Below are 22,463 nucleotides of genomic sequence, written 5' to 3'. Positions count from 1 at the left end.
TGCCTAAGGCCCAATTTTTCTGCCCCTGTTTAACAGGGGCGTTTAATTACAATTTTTGATGCAATGCTTTGCAGCAGGGCTAATTCCTGCAATAAAACTAGAGTATATGGCAGAGGTTGCAGTGTGATGGCACCAGTGCCTAAGGCCCAATTTTTCTGCCCCTGTTTAACAGGGGCGTTTAATTACAATTTTTGATGCAATGCTTTGCAGCAGGGCTAATTCCTGCAATAAAACTAGAGTATATGGCAGAGGTTGCAGTGTGATGGCACCAGTGCCTAAGGCCCAATTTTTCTGCCCCTGTTTAACAGGGGCGTTTAAGTACAATTTTTGATGCAATGCTTTGCAGCAGGGCTAATTCCTGCAATAAAACTAGAGTATATGGCAGAGGTTGCAGTGTGATGGCACCAGTGCCTAAGGCCCAATTTTTTTGCCCCTGTTTAACAGGGGCGTTTAATTACAATTTTTGATGCAATGCTTTGCAGCAGGGCTAATTCCTGCAATAAAACTAGAGTATATGGCAGAGGTTGCAGTGTGATGGCACCAGTGCCTAAGGCCCAATTTTTTTGCCCCTGTTTAACAGGGGCGTTTAAGTACAATTTTTGATGCAATGCTTTGCAGCAGGGCTAATTCCTGCAATAAAACTAGAGTATATGGCAGAGGTTGCAGTGTGATGGCACCAGTGCCTAAGGCCCAATTTTTCTGCCCCTGTTTAACAGGGGCGTTTAAGTACAATTTTTGATGCAATGCTTTGCAGCAGGGCTAATTCCTGCAATAAAACTAGAGTATATGGCAGAGGTTGCAGTGTGATGGCACCAGTGCCTAAGGCCCAATTTTTCTGCCCCTGTTTAACAGGGGCGTTTAAGTACAATTTTTGATGCAATATTTCACAGGAGGGCCCCTTCCTGTGCCCACCCAGAGTAACGGTGAGGACTTATAGTGTTGTGGCACCAGCACCACAACCACCAAAGGTCAATTTTTCTACCACTGTTCAACAATGGCATGTAATTACAATTCTTGATATAATCGTTCACAGCAGGGCGCTCCAGCGCCCACCAAGAGTCACTTTGAGGGCTTACAATGTTGTGGCAAAACCAACACCTTGTTCCGCCATTTCTGCAGAGCATATAGGGCAGGCCCCTACTTTCAAACATCCAATTTACAAACATCTCCTACTTGCAAACGGAAGGAGACAACAGCAAGTGAGATGAAAAAAGATGAACGACAAAACAAATTATACAGGGGTGATAACCCTTCCCTATGTTTTCCAAAAAGCTTAAAAATAGTTTTTTTGACTGGAGCTACATTTTAAAAATGTACCAGTTGAAAATTACAAACAGATTCAACTTAACACAACAAACCTACACAGTCCCTGTCTTGTTTGCACTGCCTGTATACTGCTATTCTGAGTATATAGGGCCTGGGGGCCACACGCATTTCCTTTTTTTAATATGGGTACGGGGTTCCCCTTAATATGCGTACAAGACCCAAATAGGCTGGTAATGGGCAGGGAGGGCTACCCATGCCATTTTCTGAATGATTTTCAACCATATTGCAGGAACCAGATATAACATTAAAACCGCAAGCGGTTTTAAATGGTGTTATTTCCGTTTAATGTCATTTTGTGCAGGGACTGTTCTAAACACGGGAAACACGTGGCACTTCACAGGCATACTACAGACACCCCCCAGGCACCATATTTAAAGGAATATTTCATTTTTTTTTTTCACTTTAATTGTCATTAAAATCAGTGCTCCCGCCAAAACGGCCGTTTTTAAAACTTTTTTTTGCATTGACCCATGTCCCCTGAGGCAGGAGTCAGGTCCCCAAACCCTTTTTAGGACAGTATCTTGCATATCAGCCGTTAAAATTAGCACTTTCCATTTCGAACGTTCGAGTCCCATAGACTTCAATGGGGTTCTAACGTTCGTTACGAACGTGGGGTCCGTTCGAAAGTTCTGGTGCGAACCGAACCGGGGGGTGTTCGGCTCATCCCTACCTATGTGTGCAAAAATTAGGCATTTTCATGTGCTGCATGTGAAAACAGACGTACAACACAGACTAAAATATTATGAAAAAAAGGAACAGAAACAGACATGGATAGATGCACCTTGCCTTGAGGGGAAAAGGGGGTTTCTGATTCCTTGATACACCTGCAGTTTTCCCCATACCTCCCAATGTCCCTGATTTCGAGGGACTGCCCCAGACATCTCAACTCTCCCGCATTTTGGTGCAGGCTCCCAGTCCCCCGGAGAACCAGGCGATCTCCCGGCTGAGCCTGTCACTCAGCCGCGGACAGAGCAGCCCAAGTGGCCGAATGGAGAGCCGCTGCTCGGGCTACTCTGTCTGTGGCTGAGTGACAGGAGGCAGGGCCAGACTGGCCTACTGGGACATTTCCCAGTAGGCTGCCTGCCCTGGGGCCACTTTGGGCTAAGCTGTGGCTGCCTATAGCGCTCCTCTACCTCCCTCCTCCTCCCCCTCCTCCTCCACTACATTTCACACACAGCTGTCGGAGCTGAGTTTAAAAAACTTTGGCCGCGCTGTGACAAAAGTCCTGCCCTCCTCCTAGACCAGCTTGTGTGATAGACAGAACACTGCGTCTATCACACGGGCTGGTCTAGAAGGAGGGCGGGACTTTTGTCACAGCGCAGCCAAAGTTTTCACACTGAATTCCGAGACACAGCGAGGGATGCCTGCTGTGTGTAATCCAGGCACTGACTGTAGTGAGGCTGCGATTATGGGCATGGTAAGGCTGCGGTTATGGGCACGGTGAGGCTGCGGTTATGGGCACGGTGAGCCTGCGGTTATGGGCACAGTGAGGCTGCGATTATGGGCACGGTGAGGCTGCAATTATGGGCACGGTAAGGCTGAAATTATGGGCACGGTGAGGCTGCGATTATGGGCACTGCAAGGCTGCGATTATGGGCACGGTGAGGCTGTGATTATGGGCGCAGTGAGGCTGTGATTATGGGCACTGTAAGGCTGCGATTATGGGCACCGTAAGGCTGCGATTATGGGCTCGGTAATGCTGAAATTATTGGCACAGTAAGGCTGTAATTTTGGGCATGATGAGGCTACAATTATGGCCACTGTAAGGCTGTGATTATATGCACGGTGAGGCTGGGATTATGGGCATGGTAAGGCTGCAATTATGGGCATGGTAAGGCTGCAATTATGGTTACAGTGAGGCTGCGATTATGGTCACAGTGAGGCTACAATTATGGGCATGGTGAGGCTGCAATTATGGGCACGGTGAGGCTGCAAAGATGGGCATGGTAAGGCTGCAATGATGGGCATGATGAGGCTGAAATGATGGGCATGGTGAGGCTGCATTTAATTGAAGGGGGGGGGGGTTCAGTGGCGGCGCAAAACCTCCCTGAAATTTGTTTTTGCAAGTTGGGATGTCTGCTCCCCCCTCATTTGTCCCTCATTTTGGTCCGATCTATATAGTTGTTTACAAAGTAATTTTTTTCTCTTTCAAAAAGTATTTCCCAGTGCTAAACCTTTCATCCAAATTCTAAATTGATGCATTTGTAAATTTTAAAAGCCAATATAAAGGAATAGTAGTAGTAAAAATAAGCCCTTGTGGATTTAATTAACCTTTTTTTGCTTAATTCTCCTTTAAGGGGGTGTGGCAGGAGCATGTCCTGTACCTATATTTGCTAGTAGGTATCCATCATTCCCATCTCAGGTATTGTTTTCCCAGCTTAGGCAGCTGCATACACTAGACTAGGTGTAGTTATGTAACCCAACATTCATGTGTCCAGCATGTTGTAAGAACCTTGTTTTGCATTACGCACTTTATTATATGTATTATTATACTGTATTGGTCCCTGGATTGTTGAGGTTTACCCATCACCTCATCCCCAGCTCACTCAGCTTCCCGCCTACACCCCTCGCCTGACGTCATTTCCCGCCTCACAACAACTCCGTTGTAGCTCCGCCCACTCAGTTTGTGAGGGATCTGTAGAGGGGGGAGCTTGGCTGGTTGCTGGCGGGAGAAGGATCGATAGGCTGTGCGCTCCGTTTAGGCTGCAGTAATAAGGCGAGCAGGTAAGAAGCGTATGTGTAATAGGTGCTGAGGGGACTGTGGAAGGTGTGTGGTGCAAGCAGACTGTAGGGCTGGCACCAAGCAGTGTTTGCTGTGTCCTCCTACGCATCATGTTTTCCCCGTACAGCGAGTGTGGTAATAAAGGTGACAAGCGTGTTCCAGTTGGGCGCGGATTGTGTGTTTCCTTTTATTGGACGTGTGAGGGGAATGGAATTAGCATGGAGGGAGGGGAGCCTGAGCGGTGTGTGTTGTGTGAGCACGCACCGCCTCTCTCTCTGCAGCCTCCTCGCTCCATGGTTCTGTGTGAGAGAAGGGGGAGTGGGAGCCATTTAAACATTGCAGACCTGCCTGAAGGCTCCTAACGGCAAGCACAATGTTTCCGTGTCTTGTAGTGTGTTTGCTTTCCTTCAGCCCATGCTCTCCCTATACAGTAACACATCTGGCTATGCAGAGCATAACATGGCCAGATGTTGTTCTGCTTCGTTTTCACTTTCCATGGAAGGGTCACGTGTACATCAATTTAACCACTTCAATACTGGGTACTACTCCTGCCCAGGACAAGTTTCAGCTTTCAGAGCTGTTGCACTTTTAATGACAATTGAGCAGTCATACTACACTTTAGACAAATTACATTTTTTATTATTTATTTATCTTTATATATAATTTTGTTCCCACAAATAGAACTTAAGTTTTGTGGTATTTGATCGGGATGAGCTCAGGCGTGTTCGCATGCTCCACGTGCAGAGCCGTCAGGAAGTCAGCGCTGCGCTAATCACAGGCAGTGAGACATTGTCTGATCTCTGCTGCCGCGCATTGGGCAATGTCTCCTCCTAGATTGTAAGCTCTAACGAGCAGGGCCCTCTGATTCTACCTGTCTTGAATTGTATTGTAATGTCTACCCTAATGTTGTAAAGCGATGCGTAAACTGTCGGCGCTATATAAATCCTGTATAATAATGTCTCACTGTGATTAGAGCAGTGCTGCGCAGACTTCCTGGCGGGCTCTGCACGTGGACCATGCGAACACGCCTGAGCTCATCCTTAGTATTTGATCACCGCTGGTTTTTTTTTCTTGTCTTTTGCTAAACTAATAAAAAGAAAACCGAAAAGTTTTTGTTATAAAATTTTGTAAATAAGTACTTTTTCTCCTTCATTGATGGGTGCAGGTGAGGCAGCACTGATGAGGCATTAATATGTGGCACTGGCAGGAATTACTGCTGGGCACTGACACCTCTAATGGGCAGCCTTGGGGGAGGGGGGGGGGCCGCCTGCGCTGATAAACGAAGAAATAGCTGCACGTCAATTGAAATCCAAAATGTTATTTATTAATCACTAAGATTACATCAAAGAAAACCAACACACAGGTCCTCACACAGTACAGTTGTCTACAACTGTACTGTGTGAAACGCGTCTACAACTGCACTGTGTGAAACGCGTCTACAACACCTGTGTGTTGGTATCCTTTGATGTCACCTTGGCAATCAACAGCATCAATCGATGCCATTTCTTCCTTTACCTACCCACGGAGACGGGCTGGAGCTAGCAAATGGTTGGACATTCCTATCAGGCGCTAATTTGTTCTCCTGGAGTGGTGAGTCCTTCATTCCTGATAAGCATCAGCCCCCCCCCCCCCCCCAATATTGCAGCATACCAACTCTTAGATGTGATGGCTTTCTCTTATTCTTCAGCAAGTAAGTTTATTTTTTTATGAACAAGCACTTACAGGGGTGACACCAGTGGTGGTACGTCCATAAGGGCGCATGGCTGCCACCCCCTCTAGCACCAATAGATGCATGAATCTAGCTATGGCTGCCACTGCCACCACCTAGGTGCCCCACACCTGAATTACAGCATCGGGTGGGGGGGGGGTGTATTTTTGAAGCACCTGAATAGAGCCATAGGCGTCAAAATAGGTGACATGCGAGCGCCATGCAGGCCACTCAGTTGTGTTAGGAAAGCGAATATTCATTCACTTTTCTAACACTAAACCGCCTCTCCGCCAATCTGGTGATCGGATCTGTTACCCGTCTCCTGATTGGCTGAAACTACATTCGCTGTCATTGGACGCCTGACAGGAGTCCAATCATAGCAGAGGATGGGAGAAGATATTGAGGAGCTGTCCCACTGAGACAGGGTAAGTGCAGACAGCAGACCGGGGGGGGGCGGGCACAGTGGCGGCTGTTTGGGGCACACTGGCTGCATTTGTTTTGTTTTTTGTCAGAATTTTTCAGTTTGTTTGCACCCCCCAAAAATTTTGAGAACCAGACGCCACTGGATGAGACAAACCTCTTTAAAGTGGTGTTGCCACCCAAAAATAAGTCATTTAAAATTCTTTAAAAAAAAAAAAAAAAATAACTTGGAAAAAAAAATTGTTTTTACTCACCTCTAAATACCTGTTGCTAGGGGGTCCCTCGTAGTCTGCCTTCTTCCTTGCCCGGGCTGGTGACATCACTTCCCCTCGCGCCGCACAGTCACCTGGGACCTGTCATGTGTCCAAGTTGACTGTACGGCGCATCACGGCACCCTGAAATCACAGCCGGGTGCTCACAGTATGCATGACGGTGCCGTGATCGGGGGGTGGGGGGGCTGCGTTCCCCCGCATCGCTGGACCCTGGGACAGGTAAGTGTCCGATTAATAAAAGTCAGCAGCGGCAGTATTTGTAGCGGCTGACTTTACATTTTTTTTTTTTTTTTTTAGGGGGTACCCCACTTTAACCACTTGCCGCCTGGCACATAGCAGAATGACTGCTGGGCAGTGGTTCAGTTATCCTGACTGGGCGTCATATGATGTCCAGCAGGCTAAAAGCCACGTCCAATCACGGCTGATCACGATGTAAACAGGAAGAGCTGTTTGGCTTTTCCTCACCCGTGTATGACAGATTGTTTATCAGTGCAGCCCCCCTCGGATGTCACCCAGGACTACCGGCCCTAGACCACCAGGGAAATGCAAATCGGTACCAAGGCAACTGCCGAAAAGTGCCCACTCACAATGCCTGCCAGTGCCACCAGGGATGCCCATCAGTGCCGGGTATCAATGCCCAGTAGTGCCACCCATAAGTACCCATCTTTGCAGCCTATCAGTGCCACCCATGAGTGCCCATCAGTGCCGCACATGCAGCATAGAAGGTATTTTAACCTTGATGCATAGATTGCTATAATACATAATCCTTTTAAATGCAAGCAGTGTAGGAACCTGAACATAAGCTAGTATCCGGATGTTGTTGGGCTACAGAGAGAAAGAAGCAGTGCTATGAATCCGCTCAGAAGAAGCATGTTGATGGGAAGAAAAAACAGAGGGGAAAACGCACTGGAACACATTAACCACTTCAGCCCTGGAAGATTTTACCCCTTAATGACCAGAGCATTTTTGCGCTTCAGCACTGCGTTGCTTTAACTGACAATGGTGTTGTCGTGCAACAATGCAACCAAACAAAATTGGCATCTTTTTTTTTTTTCCCACAAGTAGAGCTTTCTTTTGGTGGTATTTGATCACCTCTGCGCTTTGCTTTTTTTTTTCAAAATTGTCGCTCCTTTTTTGTTTATAGCACAAAAATATTTTTTTTTGCTATTAGAAATATCCCACATAAAAAAAAAAAAAAATCTTTATCAGTTTAGGCTGACATGTATTCTACATATTTTTGGTAAAAAAATTGCAATAAGCGTATGTTGATTGGTTTGTGCAAAAATGATAGCGTCTACAAAATAGGGAATAGATTTATGGAATTTTTATGAAAAAAAAAAAAAAAAATATATATATATATATATATATATTACTTGTAATGGTGGGACTGTGACATTGCGACGGACAGATTGGACACTTGATGCATTTTTGGGGCCATTGACATTTATACAGCAATCGGGGGAGGCTTACTGGGACATGACAGAGATCAGTTCCCAACCACTGGGAACAGTAGACTCCTGTCATATCACTTGTCAGAATGAGGAAATGCCTTGTTTACATTTCCCGTTCTGACGGCGTACAAGGCAATTGCGGGCCGCCGGAAGCCATCGCGTTCTCCCGACCCACGGGCATGCTCCCGCAGCAGGAGTAAGTGCCAGCCCGCATCTGAGCCTGCGTGAGCCGCTGTACAGCTACGGCTAATCATGCAGGAGAGCCATTGTGCCGGTCTTACAGTGGTTAATAAAAGCATTAAAAATATGCATGCAGAAATGCATCCAGAATTAGGTTTTGTGGTGGGAACCAGCCCTAAAGCCCAACTCCAGGTCTTGGTGAATTTTAAGAACCCTTTCACACTGAGCCGCCCTGGGCGTCAGCAGTAAACCGGTGCTATTTTTAGAGCAGTTTTAGCAGCGCTATTCGGTTGCTAGCGGGGCAGTTTTAACCCCCCCCGCTAGCGGCCGAATAGGGGTTAAATCCGCCTAAAAACTGCCGTTGCAGTGACGCTTTGCTGGCTGTATAGCGGCGCTGCCCCATTGTTTTCAATGGGGAGGAGCAGTGTATTTACCGCTGCTAAGAAGCTGCTGGCAGGACTCTTTGTGATGCCCTGCTAGCGCAGTGCTTTTGGGTTTGGGCTGCACTGGGTTTGCAGGTGAGGGTTTTTATTTTATTTTTTTTTATTTTTTTTTTCAGGCGCTATTTTTTAGCACTGTAGCATCTGAAAAATGCCTCAGTGTGAAAGGGGTCTTAAAGCGGAGGTCCACCCTAAAGTGGACCTTCCGCTCATCGGAACCCTCCCCCCCTCCGGCGCCACAATTGGCACCTTTCAGGGGGAGGGGGGTGCAGATACCTGTACAGTACAGGTATTTGCACCCACTTCCGGGATAGCTCTCTGCGGAAAGGGGCGTCGATTACGCCCCTTTCCGCAAGTGCCCGCCCCTTTCCACAAGTGCTCCGCTGCCTGCTGGGAAACACACAGATCCCAGAGGCAGCGGGGACCGCCCTTATTGCGCAGCGCGACTCGCGCATGCGCAGTAGGGAACCGGGAAATTAAGCCGAAAGGCTCCATTTCCTGATTGCCATACCCAAGATGGCGGCGGCAGCACCCGAGAGACGATCTAGAGATCGGCTTCGGGTGCCGACATCGCGGGCGCGCTGGACAGGTAAGTGTCACTATTTTAAAAGTCAGCAGCTGCAGTATTTGTAGCTGCTGGCTTTAAAAAAAAAAAAAAAACACGGAGTCCCGGCGGACTCCCGCTTTAATAGTTGCATCCACAGCAGATAAATAATCTGTACTAGCTGTATGTAGCCTCTGCTACATGCTGTATACAACAATATTTTCCAGTAGGGGGACAGGACCTTCCCATCCCACTCCCAGAACAAAATCTAGTCAGGCTTAGAGTTGCTCAGACTTTCCCAGGAACCTTTGTATTCTATGAATGAATACAAAACTTCCTCTAGCTGAAGCAGAGATTGTGTCACCCAGCCACCTGTCCAACTTGGCTAATCAGAGGAAGCTATGTATTCATTCAGAAAATGGCAAAGTACCTGTGAATGGCTTACAAGCTGGATAAAATGGACAAACTTGCTCCAGGTGTTGGGGACACAAAAATCTCCTCCTCCTCAGTATGCAAAATAGCATGTAAAAAGAAATTCAATGTGGATGGCCGCACTCCAACGATAATTTTTTTTTTTATTGGTTAAAAACCATACAGCAAGAGATGGAATCAACAGCTAACATGTTTCACACTGTAACGACTGGTGCTTACTCATAGCTTCAGAAAATACAAAAGTACCTGCGAATAGCTGAGCAACTCTTAGCCCGAATTTGTTCCTGGAGCAGGACGGGAAGGTCCTCATCATGCTGCTGGAACACAATTCTGTGTGTAGCTGAGGTCACATACAGTTAATACAGCACACAAAGCTACTGCAACTGTTAGGGAAGTAAATAGTTTTTGAGCCATCTTGGTCCAAATTAATTATTTAAACTTCATTAAGTCCTGGAGTTAGGTCTTAAATCAAGCTAACCGTATAGGAGTGTGTCTGGCACCAAAGATTACCATACAGCATGGAATGTTGGAGAAAAAATTCACTTACAGGGAGCAGAGAGTCCAGGTCTCCTGTTCAAATGTTCGGCAAAGGTACAGACTGCTAAACTGAGTGGGCTGCTAGCTTGATGCTGTGAGCCGGTAGAGTTGTCAAAATCCAGGTAACAGCGCAGAAAGGCAGTGGCGGGTAAACAAAAACTCTCTGGCGTGCAAGCTGAATCCACCGTAGGGAGTTGCTTAGCACACTTTCAGAAAAGATCAGAAATACCTAATTAACTTGAGAGAAATGCGTTGTCCTTGTCACTTCGAGTGAACTACACAGAATATCTTCTAGAGATGCAGCAAAATTTCAGCCGCTTTGTTATTATACATTATTGGCATTTTGCAGAAAAAGGAAAAGGTGCAGATAATGGTGTGGAAAACGCATACAATTTTTTGCCATGATTTTATCACAATTTTACCGCGCTTATGGTGTTTCATAGGTCATGTGACTAAAACGCCTCAAAATACGGTGCATTATTGATACCTTCTTGCAATGCATTTCAACGGTGAGGTGCTTTTTGGTGGGTTATTTTTAACTGACAAAAAATACAGCAAGCAAGATTTTTAATACCACAACAGAAGTGCAACAGACCAATGTGAAGACATACATCAAATTTATAGGGGTGCCTTTTTCTTGCGCTAAAGGTGCCGATAATGATTGACAATAAATTCATATTTAAAGTTATGATATTAAGTTGAATATAATACAATTTTATATTATCAAACCTTTTCAGTTTCGCCCAAGTACAGCCCGAATTTTCGGTTTTGGCACCAATATTTTCATTTTGGTGCACTTCTAATATCTTCTATGATCTACCAATTGGTTTGCCATCCTTTGTAATAGAGATGAAGATAGACATGTCTGTAGTCCATATCAGTAGAGTAGCCTAGGGTTACAAGCATGACACTCTCCATAGATACAGTGGAGGAGTGAGGTAACTACATGGGGACAGGAATTTTTGGTATTTGCTGGATAACCGGGTGAAAATAGAGCAAAAGGACTAGTAAGCTTGGGTTCAGACACGTTTTTCAGCATTGACTGTTTGTTGCTGTAACTTATTAATTTTGGCTGGAAATCTCCTTTTAAAGTAGAGCTACAAGAAACACCTTTCTTTGGATAAAGTAGGGCATTATTCACACTGGCAGTGTCAAACATTTGTTTAAATGTATGTACAGGACATTTATAAACTCATATAAATGCATGAAATATTTTTTTTCTTTTTTTTTTTTTTTTTACCCCCTTCCTGATCAGAGCACTTTTTATGATTCGGCACTGTGTAACTTTAACTGGCAATTGCATGGTCGTGCGACCTTACACCAAAACAAAATTGACTCCCACAAATAGAGCTTTCTTTTGGTGGTATTTGATCACCTCTGTGGTTTTTATTTTTTGTGCTATAAACATACATTTTGCAAAAATAGCAATATCTTTTACTTTTTGCTATATATTTTTTGGGAATATTATAAAAAAAGTTTTTTCCTCAGTTTAGGCCGATATGTATTCTACGTGTTTTTGGTGGTAAAAAAAAACAAAAACGCGTATATTGATTGGCTTGCATTAAAGGTATAGCTTCTACAAAATGGGAGATAAATTTATGGAATTTAAATTATTGATAATGGCGATCTGCGATTTTCTTTTATCATGACTGTAACATTGCTGCAGACACATTGGACGCTATTTTGGGACCGTTATCATTTTATACAGCAATCAGCGCTATAAAAAAATGCACTGATTGCTGTGTAAATGACAGGGAAGGGGTTAAACACTGGGGGGATCGAGGGGTTATCTGTGTCCTAGGGAGTGATTCTAACTGTAGGGGGGGTGGGCTCACTAAAACATGACAGCTATGACTGCTCCCGTTGACAGGGAACAGTAGATCTGTCATGTTGCTAGGCAGAACAGGGAAATGCCTTGTTTACATTGCCCCATTCTGCCCCTCTGTGACACGATAGTGGGACACTGGCGGGCATCAAGTCTGCTGGACCCGTGGGCACAGTCAGGCAGTATGCAGCAGGTATGCGGTGCACGCCCACTAGCCCACAAATGAAGGGGATGTACAGGTACACCCATTTGCCCACCGCTGCTATGTGCCAACGTATATCGGCAGTCAGCAAGTGGTTAATGGTGCCATTTACAGCCCCAATTCCCAAAAAGTTGGAATACTGTGTAAAATCTATGTAAAAACAGAACACGATGATTTGCAAATTTCATACACCTGTTAACCACAATAGAAAGCATATCAAGTGTTTAACAGCCAATCCCCAGATGAAGTCCACTTGTGACAAAATGCCGCGTAGGGAGGTGCTCTGACATCACATTTGCCTCGGAGGTGTAGCTCTGCGGAGGACAGCGAGCAGGGAGAGTGTTATGGGACACCGTTGATTTTATATTGAGCTATATTGCAACTTTCTTGTAAGTGCGATTTTTATTTTTATTAAATTCTTTTTTTATTTTTATTTTTTTCAAATAACTTTTTTCTTTATTCGTTTAATACAATGCGATACACGTCATACTGTACACTGCAGCATTTAGAGTAACACAAAAAAGAAAAGTGGCAATTAGTCCATGCATATCGACCTATTGAGTATAACCCCCTGGAGTAGGTACAGACCAGTCCGAGGGGGCTCCACCGCGTTCATTAGGGCCCTCACTGATATTCAGCCTATATATCCTCAGGTCTCTACTACCATCGTAAGAGCCCATGCGGAAGTAGGAGGTATCATCTTATGGTACTATCTGCACGTGTGAACCTTTAACAAATTACTTTCAGGAGAGAGAATAAAAAAACAAGAAGAGAAAAGAAAGAAAGGGAAAAAGGAAACCAGAGAAAAGAGAGGGAGAAGCCAGGAGAGAGAAAAGAGGGGACTAAAGAGGGGTAGGGGGAAAAGGTAAGGATTGATGGTTACCTCGAGTGTTCCATGCGCCCGATCATGGGCGACTTTCCCAGAGATTCCAGGGACCCCACACCACATCATGCGCTTCCAACCGATCCTCTATCCTGGCGGTCATCTTTTCCATTAGCTCCACGTCCCTGATCCTAGTGTGAAGAGCACCAGGGGTAGGGGGCTGTGTCTGCTTCCAATGGAGGGCCACAAGACATTGCGCGGCCGTCAGGATGTGTCGAGATAATTTCTTTTGGGATTTCGTCAGTTTAGGAAAAGGAATACCCAGCAAAAAGGTTTTGGGGGTCAGGGCCACCTGTTGGTCTAGTATGCCAGTCAAAAGTCGCTGAACCTCTGTCCAAAAAGGACTATACGGGGGCATTGCCAAAAAATGTGGAAGAGGGTGCCCTTGTGCTCTAGGCACCACCAACATCTGTCAGATGTAGAGGGGTAGATGGGGTGGAGAACGTCTGGGGTCATATACCAAAAAAATATTTTATACGCATTCTCTCTGTAAAGCGTGCATACGGAACTTTTGGAGGCCTGCAACCATATCACCCGCCACTGTTCCTCCGTAATTTCTTCACCCAGCGCTTCTTCCCATTTGAGCATGTAGGCATGTTTGCCTTGAGAGGCCACATGGAGTGCGTTAATTATTTTATAGATATCCGAGATCATTCCCCTTTGGGCCGTACCCGTTAAAATTACGTTTTCAAATGAGGATGGCGGAGAGAAGCGTAGGTCGGAGATATGGTCTGGGCAAAGTGTGGTATTTGCAAGTAACTGTAAAATCCCTGATGAGGGAGGTCAAATTTGGACTGGAGATCGGCGTAGGGCAGCAATCTCCGCGATCTCGGGTCCACCAGGGTCCCCAGGTGGAAAAGGTTCTGAGAAGACCAGGGGTGTGACATGGGGTAGGTTAAGCTATCCAGCACCTTGGGATTACATATAAAAGACATCAGGAGCGACTTATCCGAGGAGAGGTCATACCGCTTAGTGAGCTTACGCCAGAGATATTGCAGCTGGGACATAGTTCCCAATAGGCGGGCCTGGGGGATCAATGTCGCCGCACACCAGAGCATACTGTTGGGGTGGATCGGAGCCAGCCAAAGCTTTTTGATTTCTGTCCATCGGTTATACGATCTCTGGGTAAACCAGGAGGCAACCGCATGGAGCTCAGCTGCCTGATAATACTTAACGAGGTCAGGGAACGCTAGACCCCCGTCTGAGCGTGAAGCTGTCATTACTGAGCAAGGTATTCTGTGGCGCTTGTAGTTCCATGTATATTTAAGCAGATCTGCTTGTAATCTTTCCAAGTGTGAATAAGGTATGGGGACGAGGAGGGTCTGGAAGATGTAAAGGAGCTTCGGGAGAATTGTCATTTTCACTGAGGCTATCTTACCGAAGAGGGAAATGTGGTGCTTCCGCCATTGCGAGAGTAGCTGCCTAATAGTTCCATACAGGGGCGGGAAATTTGCCTGATATAGGGAGGCGAAGGTTGGGGTGATGTTTACCCCCAGGTACCTTAGGGAGGTGGACTTCCAATTATAAGGGAAGGTGGATTGTAGATGATCCACCTCCAGGGTCGGGATATTAACTGGAAGGGCCTCCGACTTCGAGGCATTGATTTTGTATCCCGATAGGGCGCTGTAGTGGTCCAGTTCCATGTGTAAGTTGGGCAGGGAGATCCTGGGTTGGGTAAGGGTTAGCATAATGTCATCTGTAAACAGCGAGATCTTAAATTCCTTATCTTTAACCGATATGCCCCTGATCGCCTGGTTCTGTCTAATGGATGCCGCCAGGGGTTCTACACAGAGAGCAAATAGCAAGGGTGACAAGGGACATCCCTGGCGCGTGCCGTTGGAGACAGAGAAGGTGGAAGAGGTGGCGAAGGGGGTTTTGACTTGAGAGGACGGGTTGGAATAAAGGTGTCGTATGGCCCGCAAGAACGGTCCCCCTATCCCTATGTGGGCCAGTGTGGCGAACATGAAGGGCCACCCCAGTCTGTCAAAGGCTTTTTCTGCATCCAGACTCAAAAGCAAGGACGGCAAGCCCTCCCTGTTCGCCACGTCGACCAAGTCTATCACCTTCCTGGTGTTGTCTCCAGCCTGGCGGAGAGGGACAAAACCCACTTGATCTTTGTGGATAAGGGAGGGGATGACCATATTGGGTCGTAGCGACAGTAATTTAGTAAAAATTTTCAAATCTGTATTCTGGAGTGCTATGGGCCTATAGTTGGCACACAGGATAGGGTCCTTATCTGGCTTGGGGATCAGGGTTAGGAAGGAACGTTGCATATCCGAGGGGACGGGGGTGGTCTGTAAGAAGGCATTGAAGAGTCTACTCATGTGCGGCAACAAGAGAGGCAAAAATGCTTTATAGTATTCGTAGGGTAAACCGTCCGGGCCCGGGGATTTATGCGAAGGGAGGGACTTTATTGTCAGTTCTACCTCTTCCTCTGTAATGGGCTTGTTTAAAGAGGCTAGATCCGACTCTCGAATACGAGGTATTCCGCTTTCTGACAGATATTGCCGCATAGGATTGAAGAGCTCCGCCAGTAGGGGGTCGCTGGGGATACCAGGATTATTATAGAGCTCCGCATAAAATTCCGCAAAGGTGTCAACAACCTCTTTGGGGTGGGAGACCATCTGGTTGGCTTTAGTTTTGATCTGGTGTGGGGTAGACAGAAGGGTTTTGTCTCAAGTTTTCGCGCTAGAAGGGAATGTGCTTTATTACCCCTGTCGTAGTACGTCTGTTTTATCCGAAGGAGAGCCTTTTCCACACGGTGGAGCGCTAAGTCACGGAAGCAGGGATGGGGAGGTTTGCAATTTCTGTTCCAGGTGTCTGAGCTCTCCTTCTGTGTGTAATTTGGTGGCCGCTATGTCCCTCTTCATGTCTTGAGGAAAGTGCCATGCATTTACCGCGTATGACCGCTTTGTGGGCTACCCATAGGGTGGGTAGAGTAACATCCCGAGTGGCGTTTTCGGTAAAGTAGTGGGTCAGGGTCAAAACTAGTTCTGATTGGGAGGGAAGGCGTTTGTAGGAGGAAGGTGTTCATTTTCCAGTTGTAGGGCCTGACCACCGGGGAACCCAGGTCCAGGGTTAGTAGGATCGGAGCATGGTCCGACCATGAAATCGGTAAGATGAGGGCACTACTGGCCACTCCCAATGTAGCATTGTTAATAAAAAAAATAGTCGATGCGAGAGTGCATCCGGTGGGGGGGCCGAGTAGTACGTGTACTGCCGGTCCACCGGATGGAGAGCCCTCCAGGCGTCCGAGTGCATAACGTCGGGTAATTTGACGAAAGAGCTTCGAATCCCTGAGGGCTTTGGCCGAAGGCGGTCGGGGTGTCGCCGCCAGGCGGTCTGCAGCATTCAAGTGAGCCAGATTAAAATTTCCGCCCACCACCAGATAATTGTGGTCAGTTTTAAATAAGCGTGACGGGACTCTGGAGACAAAAGTGTGCTGATGGACATTCGGGGCATATAGGGCGCATAATGTTATCGGTTGAGACTGCCACGTACCCTTAAGTATCAGGAAGCCCCCACGGGGATCGCTGTAGTGATCAAGGTACGTAAATGGAGCTCCATGTCGAATCAGGATAGCCACCCCCACTCTCTTATGAGACCCCGAGGATAAATAAGCTAGTGGGAAATATCTGGAGGCGAAGGCAAAGGAACCCCCCTTATCGAAATGCGTCTCCTGGACGAGGATAATATCAGCTCCCGACTGCCTAAATTCCCTCAGTGCCAGATGCCGTTTCCTGTTGGAATTGAGGCCATGGACATTCAGGGATAAAATCTTAGCCATCAGTCAAGTCATGGGGGGGAGGGGAAGCAGATGATGTCTTACCCAACAGCGACGTCCAGTGATGACCGCCAGGAGGGTCACGCCCCGGTGGGAGGACCCAATAGCTACGTCCCCAGAACCTACAGACTGGAACATGGTGACAGAGGGAGGAGGAAGAGGGGGGTGGGGTAGGAAGAGAAAAAAGAAAAAGGTTAGAGCAGCAAGTAAGAAAACAAATATCGAGCACACATTTGTAACACAGCAAAATGCACAACATAACTGGACCATGAGTGGGCAAATCACTCAGGTCTACACTGATTCCCAGTGGGCCGCTAGACCCCGAGCCCAAGGGCCGGATCGGACAGCCACATGAGAGTCCAGTTTTCCACATTTGGGATTGCAAAAGAAACAAGTGAGCTTGGGTTAAGGCAGGGCTCGACAAACCCCGGTCGCCAGGTCGCATTTGCGCCTAGATTTCGTGTCCTGGCGACTGGGGCAACGCTGCTGGGGTATCCTGTCTCCATTTGGACCCCGAACTCCGCCGCGCAATTCCATCGGGCCGCGCCGGCCAGTAATTGAGGCCGCGGCTTTGCGGCCTACTAAAATCTTTCGGTAGTCTGGCGCCATCTTGTGGTGGATGTAGAAATTACACCCTATTCCAATAATGATAATTCCTAATGGAGTGAAGCTCCCTGACTGTTTTTCACTGCCCGCCCATTTCCTTCCCCTAATTAAAATAATTTTTTTTACTTTTTACAAAAAAAAAAAAAATATTATATATATATATATATATATATATATATATATATATATATATATATATATATATATATATATATATATATATATATATATATTATTTAATTATTATTATTTTTTTTTGTAAAAAGTAAAAAAAATTATTTTAATTAAGGGAAAAAAAAAATATTATTTGTAATCCTCCCTGCTTGACCCCTTTCACAAGGGCTGTCTGATCAGGTTCACCTGTCAGTTTTTCAGGCGGACCTGATCTAACCCTTAGCGGGGATATGACGTTAAGAAGCGGGAACATGGCGGAAATAAAAGTCACATTCTTTTGTTAACCACTTCGTGCCCGCGCTATAGACAAAAGATGTCTACAGCACGGACACCAATTGCCGGGAGGGCGTCCCTGGACATCCTCCTGTTTACTTCCCCTCTGAACGCCGCCATGGGCGCACATCGGGGAAGTTCTGTGTTGGCCGTGTCCCTTGGATACAGCAAATCACAGATCATGCTAAATGGCCAATCACAGCGGCCATTTAGCACTCAAACGGTGTGTCCAATGAGAGGTGATCTCATATGTGGGGGGCTGGAGGCTATCTTCCCCTCACTTGTCTCCATGTCAGGCCAGGGACAGGTCCAGATCGCCGTCACGGACCTGGCTCCTAACTTTTTTAGCTGGCTCCCAGATTCCAAACAAATTTGTCAACCCCTGGGTTAAGGAGAACCAAAATAGGAAAACATTTTTTTTCCAACAGTAAACAAAATGAGGAACCTAGGGCCCCGGGTACACCACCAGCATACCCGGGGAGGAGGGGGTGGTGTGAGAACGGAAAAGAACCCACTCTCTCGGGTCTCCCATATGCCATCTTAACAGCAGGAAGTCAATGCGAAGGCACCGGGGGGGGGGGGGGAAATCAATGGGGACCAGTAGCAGCATAGCGTTTAAGAGGAAAGTTAACATTTCTCCCTATGGCCTCAAGGGTGGAGGGGAGCAACAAGAAAGGAAAGGGACAAAGTAGCAAGGCTGGATGCATCAGCCATGTCCTGGTCGGGTCGACTTTTTGGGTGCTTCACGGTTTCTGGGTCGTTGCTGAGGAGGGACCTTCTGCCACAGCGTGGGGAGTGCAGGCGGGGTAGCCACGAGGTCCCAGTCTGGCAGCTGGGGCGGAAGGACTCCCAGCTCCTCACAGAAGTTGTGTAGGTCTTCTGGGTAGCGCAGAGAGGCCGACTTGCCTTGATACTTGGCTGTGAGACTGAACGGGAAACCCCAGCGATGGGGAATGTTGGCCTCCTGCAGGGTGTGAAGAAGCGGCTGAAGGAGTCTGCGTTTTTGTAACGTAATCCAGGAGAGGTCCGGGAAAAGTTGTACTGGGGTGTCTCGAAAGGTCACCGCCCGGGCCAGGCGGGCCTGCCGCATGATGTCCTCTTTAAGGTGGAATGAGTAAATTCTACAGATGTCTCTGGGGACGGAGTTAGTATTCTTGGGGCGCAGAACCCTGTGGGCTCGGTCCATTTTGATAAACTTGGTGGTGGGTTCCCCTAGGAGGTTAAATACTTCCTGCAGAATAATCTGTACATCCTCTGGGCCATCTGCCTCCGGGATCCCTCGCACCCTGATATTATGCCTGCGCCCCCTATTATCCAAGTCCTCCACCTGGCGTTGCATGTCTCTCAATAACATTCGATGATCGGCCCCTTGAATTTGGGTCCTGTGGATCGCTATCTTGGTCTCCTGAATCTCCTCCTCGGCCATTTCCACCCGATCTGCCAGGTGTTTAAGGCCGGAGTGGAGCATTTGTATTTCCGATCTGCACGTGAATTTAACATCTTCGATCAATTGCTTAAAGTCCTCTTTAGTGGGTATCGCTTGCAAGTATTGTTGCCACTGTGGGTGGAGAGGTGGGGGATAGGGTTCCCCAAGATCGCCCCGGGCTGGGTGTAAGCGGGGTGGCAGAGGACTGAAACCCTCAGGCCCGTCAACACATGTGGGGGAATCGGGCCCATTGGGTAAGTCCCACACCCCCGGCCGTGTAGCTGTGGGGGCCGGAGGGGATAGTCGGCTCCGACCCCCCCCCCCCCCCCCCCCTCCACCTGCGAAGACAGTCTCGTATGGGCCAGAGTGCGCAGAGGTTGGGTCCACCCTGGGGATTCAGGAGGCTGGAGGCCCGCAATGGGTTCAGTTTTTGGGCCTTAGGTGGCGGCGACCGGGCGCCAAGGTCCTGGTGGGGTCCACCCACCTCCCTGGGCCCCCGGTATGACTAAGACATCGGCTCTCCGGGGGGGGGGCAGGGCAGGAAAGTCTACACTTTCCAGGGAGGAGGGTGATCTCAAGGATGTGGCTGGGAGAAAGGGGTCCGATGCTGCCCGGAGCAGCCTGGGGAGTGCTTCAGTGCACTGCGTATCAGGTGGAGGAGGGGCATCCCCCCCCCCCCCTGGACTATCCAGGTCCAGTCCCATTGCCTCCCTGCTCAGATCCTCCCCACTGAGATCCCTCCGGTCTGTTGCCCAGTCTAAGGCTGCGTGGAGAGGGGATGGTGCTCCAGGCAAGGTGGATGCAGGCCTCCCCGCACAGCCCGCGGGCCTGGCAGTAAAGGGAGTGTGTCCCGGTGCTCCAGTGGAGGGGGGGGGGGGGGGCGGCGCGGTAGGCCTCGGGCCTAGCTGGGCGGCCCGCTGTGCAGCCGGGGCTCACTCACCGCACCGAAGGCACGGGTCGCGGTCGTCTCCTGGGGTGATCGGTCCCCTGCGTGGCCGGATTGGCGGCTGTGCAGCTGGCTGCGGGCCAGAGATGCTTGGGAGGACGTGGAAGCCGCGGCCGGCGCCATCTTGGGAAGGCCGCTGTCTGGGAGCTCCGTGGGCAAAAAAAAGTACGGAGGTCCGTTGCGGGGCCCGGAGGAGCAGCGGAGGATCCCCTGGTGGTTGAGGAGCGGGTAGCCCTGGATCTACCCATCGGATGGCGGCGGATGGTCCCCGTAGGCGCTAGGATGCGATGGCTGGCAGGAGAGCTAGGCGGCTAAGCTGCCATTCGGATCGGCTTCCGGACACGCCCTCCTTTATTAAATTCTTTATTTAAATACTACACAATGGGAGCTTTTATTATTTATATTCCCTGAGTGGTACCGATCCAGGATCAGCTGTATTGCGGCATAGGTTTTTGGGAGACCGAATTCCCTGGGCTTGCTGAGACCATTCTATTGGTCTTTGGAGTCGGTAAAGCGAATATTTGCTCACTTCCTGGGTGTTTTTTCACTTGGTAAAGGGATTTCATACTCTCTGATCTTCGTTGGCAATTCACCTTAGGACTTGTATCTATGGGCTGATTTTCACTATACTTTCACTTTTTGTGACTCTGTCTTAGTTTTCACCAGATATTTTTAGTCACTTTAAATACATTTTTTGGATGTTTATTATATATGCTTAATTCCAGTGTGCAAATCTATTATATTTAAGCAGAGTTTGTGCTATTAATCCAGCATAACCACTTACCATAACACCCAACCCTAATGACCAAATTACATTGCCGCAGATGGTCACAGTTGACTTTGAGGCCATGTATCTCTGATGCAGAAAAGTGCATGACATTTTATGACCCGACTTTGGGGTCACTTAGTGATAGGAACCCCAAATTGTAGTGCGAGATCCACAGTGTCTCCATACCAAATTTGGTGTTCCTGACAATAAGTGGCCCCAAGATATGGGCCCCCAAAGTTGGGTCACAAAATGTCATTCTCCGATCATATTTCTGAGTTTTCAGGTCCAAAAAATTGGGTTCCTTTAAAAACGCATATAGACGCAAACGCGGGTGCCGTGGAAATTTTTGCGTCTGAACCCATTTTTTTGCTTCTGGAAAAACGAGGTTAAACGCAACTGCATAAAAACGGCAAAAAACGAGACTGTGTGCATGGACACATAGGATAACATTGAATGAGTTCAGGGGCAGTTGAAAAAAGTGTCCAACTGCATCTGAACACTCGTTTAACTGCGTCTCATGTGCATGAGGCCTTATTCTTGCTGGTAGTTAGAATCGTTAATATTTGCAAACAAAATGAAGGTTTGCTATTTAGAATAATAGTTAGTAAAACTGCGATATCAACCAATTCAGTCATATAGTTTGTAATGTACATACGTTTGCAAAACCATGGGATAAAGGAATGTTCTTTGTTTTAAACTTTGTTTTATCTCATGGTAACTGTGAAATTGTGTTAATGCATCAATGCAGTGCATGTTATCTCAGCTTGCAGATCTTGAATTCATTGAGTTTGCCAAAAATGTAAATATTGCAGAATATACAGCCTCATGCTACATAAGCTCCATTTCATGCTGAATATGTGTATATATAGAAAACGATCTTTAGATTTTAATTCCAAAAGCATTTTATTAAAATAAATCTGCTAAAAATCAAAAAAATCAACTTAAATCAAAAACAGATTTTTTTTTATTTTTATTTTTTATCAGTGACTTATATCTACCTTGGTGCCTCCTCATCATCACTGCATATTAGTGAAGGAGAAAACAAAATTTTGTAACCACTTGAATAGAGGTCGACCGATATGGGTTTTTCACTGGCCAATGCCGATATTTAGAAATCATGGCAGCCGATATGATGCCGATTTTTTTTTTTTTTTTTTTTTTTTTAATCCCCCCTTATCTCATAAAATCTGACAGACACCTTTCCTACTGGGGCATTTTTCAGGCGCTTTTGGGCTAAAAATAGCGCCTGTAAAGTGCCTGCAAAATGGCTCCCCTGCAGTCTGTGTGAAACAGTGCTTTCAAACAAGCGATGCGCTGGCAGGATGTTAAAAAAAAAAAAAAGCCCTGCAAGCAGCACGTTTGGAGTGGTGTATACCGCTCCTCCACCACTCCTGCTCATTGATATTAATGGGCACCACTGCTGAAGCGCATGCAATGCGATTTGGCCGCAGTGCTTCACGGGCGCATTTAACCTCTTCCTCGGCCGCTAGCTGGGTTATATGCGCCCCACTAGCAGCCGAATAACGCAGCTAAAACTAGCAGC

The 22,463-nt window shown here is 47.3% G+C and overlaps 1 protein-coding gene across 2 annotated transcripts in view; it reads left to right on the top strand.

Moving 5' to 3' along the window:
* The first annotated feature begins 3,910 nt into the window (after window positions 1-3,910).
* PSIP1 (PC4 and SRSF1 interacting protein 1) overlaps window positions 3,911-22,463 on the top strand; it is a 148,781-nt gene continuing 130,228 nt past the window's right edge. The window contains exon 1 of one of the 2 annotated variants that reach the window (XM_077475125.1): window positions 3,911-4,050. The gene's annotated coding sequence lies outside the window, so the exon portion shown is untranslated. The remainder of the gene's footprint in view (window positions 4,051-22,463) is intronic. The other variant, XM_077475126.1, reaches the window with a different exon arrangement.

This window comes from Lithobates pipiens, unplaced genomic scaffold (genome assembly GCF_037356315.1).
Source record: "Lithobates pipiens isolate NorthernLeopardFrog02 unplaced genomic scaffold, aLitPip1_a1.2 Scaffold_13, whole genome shotgun sequence".
Taxonomy (NCBI): domain Eukaryota; kingdom Metazoa; phylum Chordata; class Amphibia; order Anura; family Ranidae; genus Lithobates; species Lithobates pipiens.
Note: the sequence above shows the minus strand (reverse complement) of the source record. Positions and strands in the feature narration are given on the sequence as shown.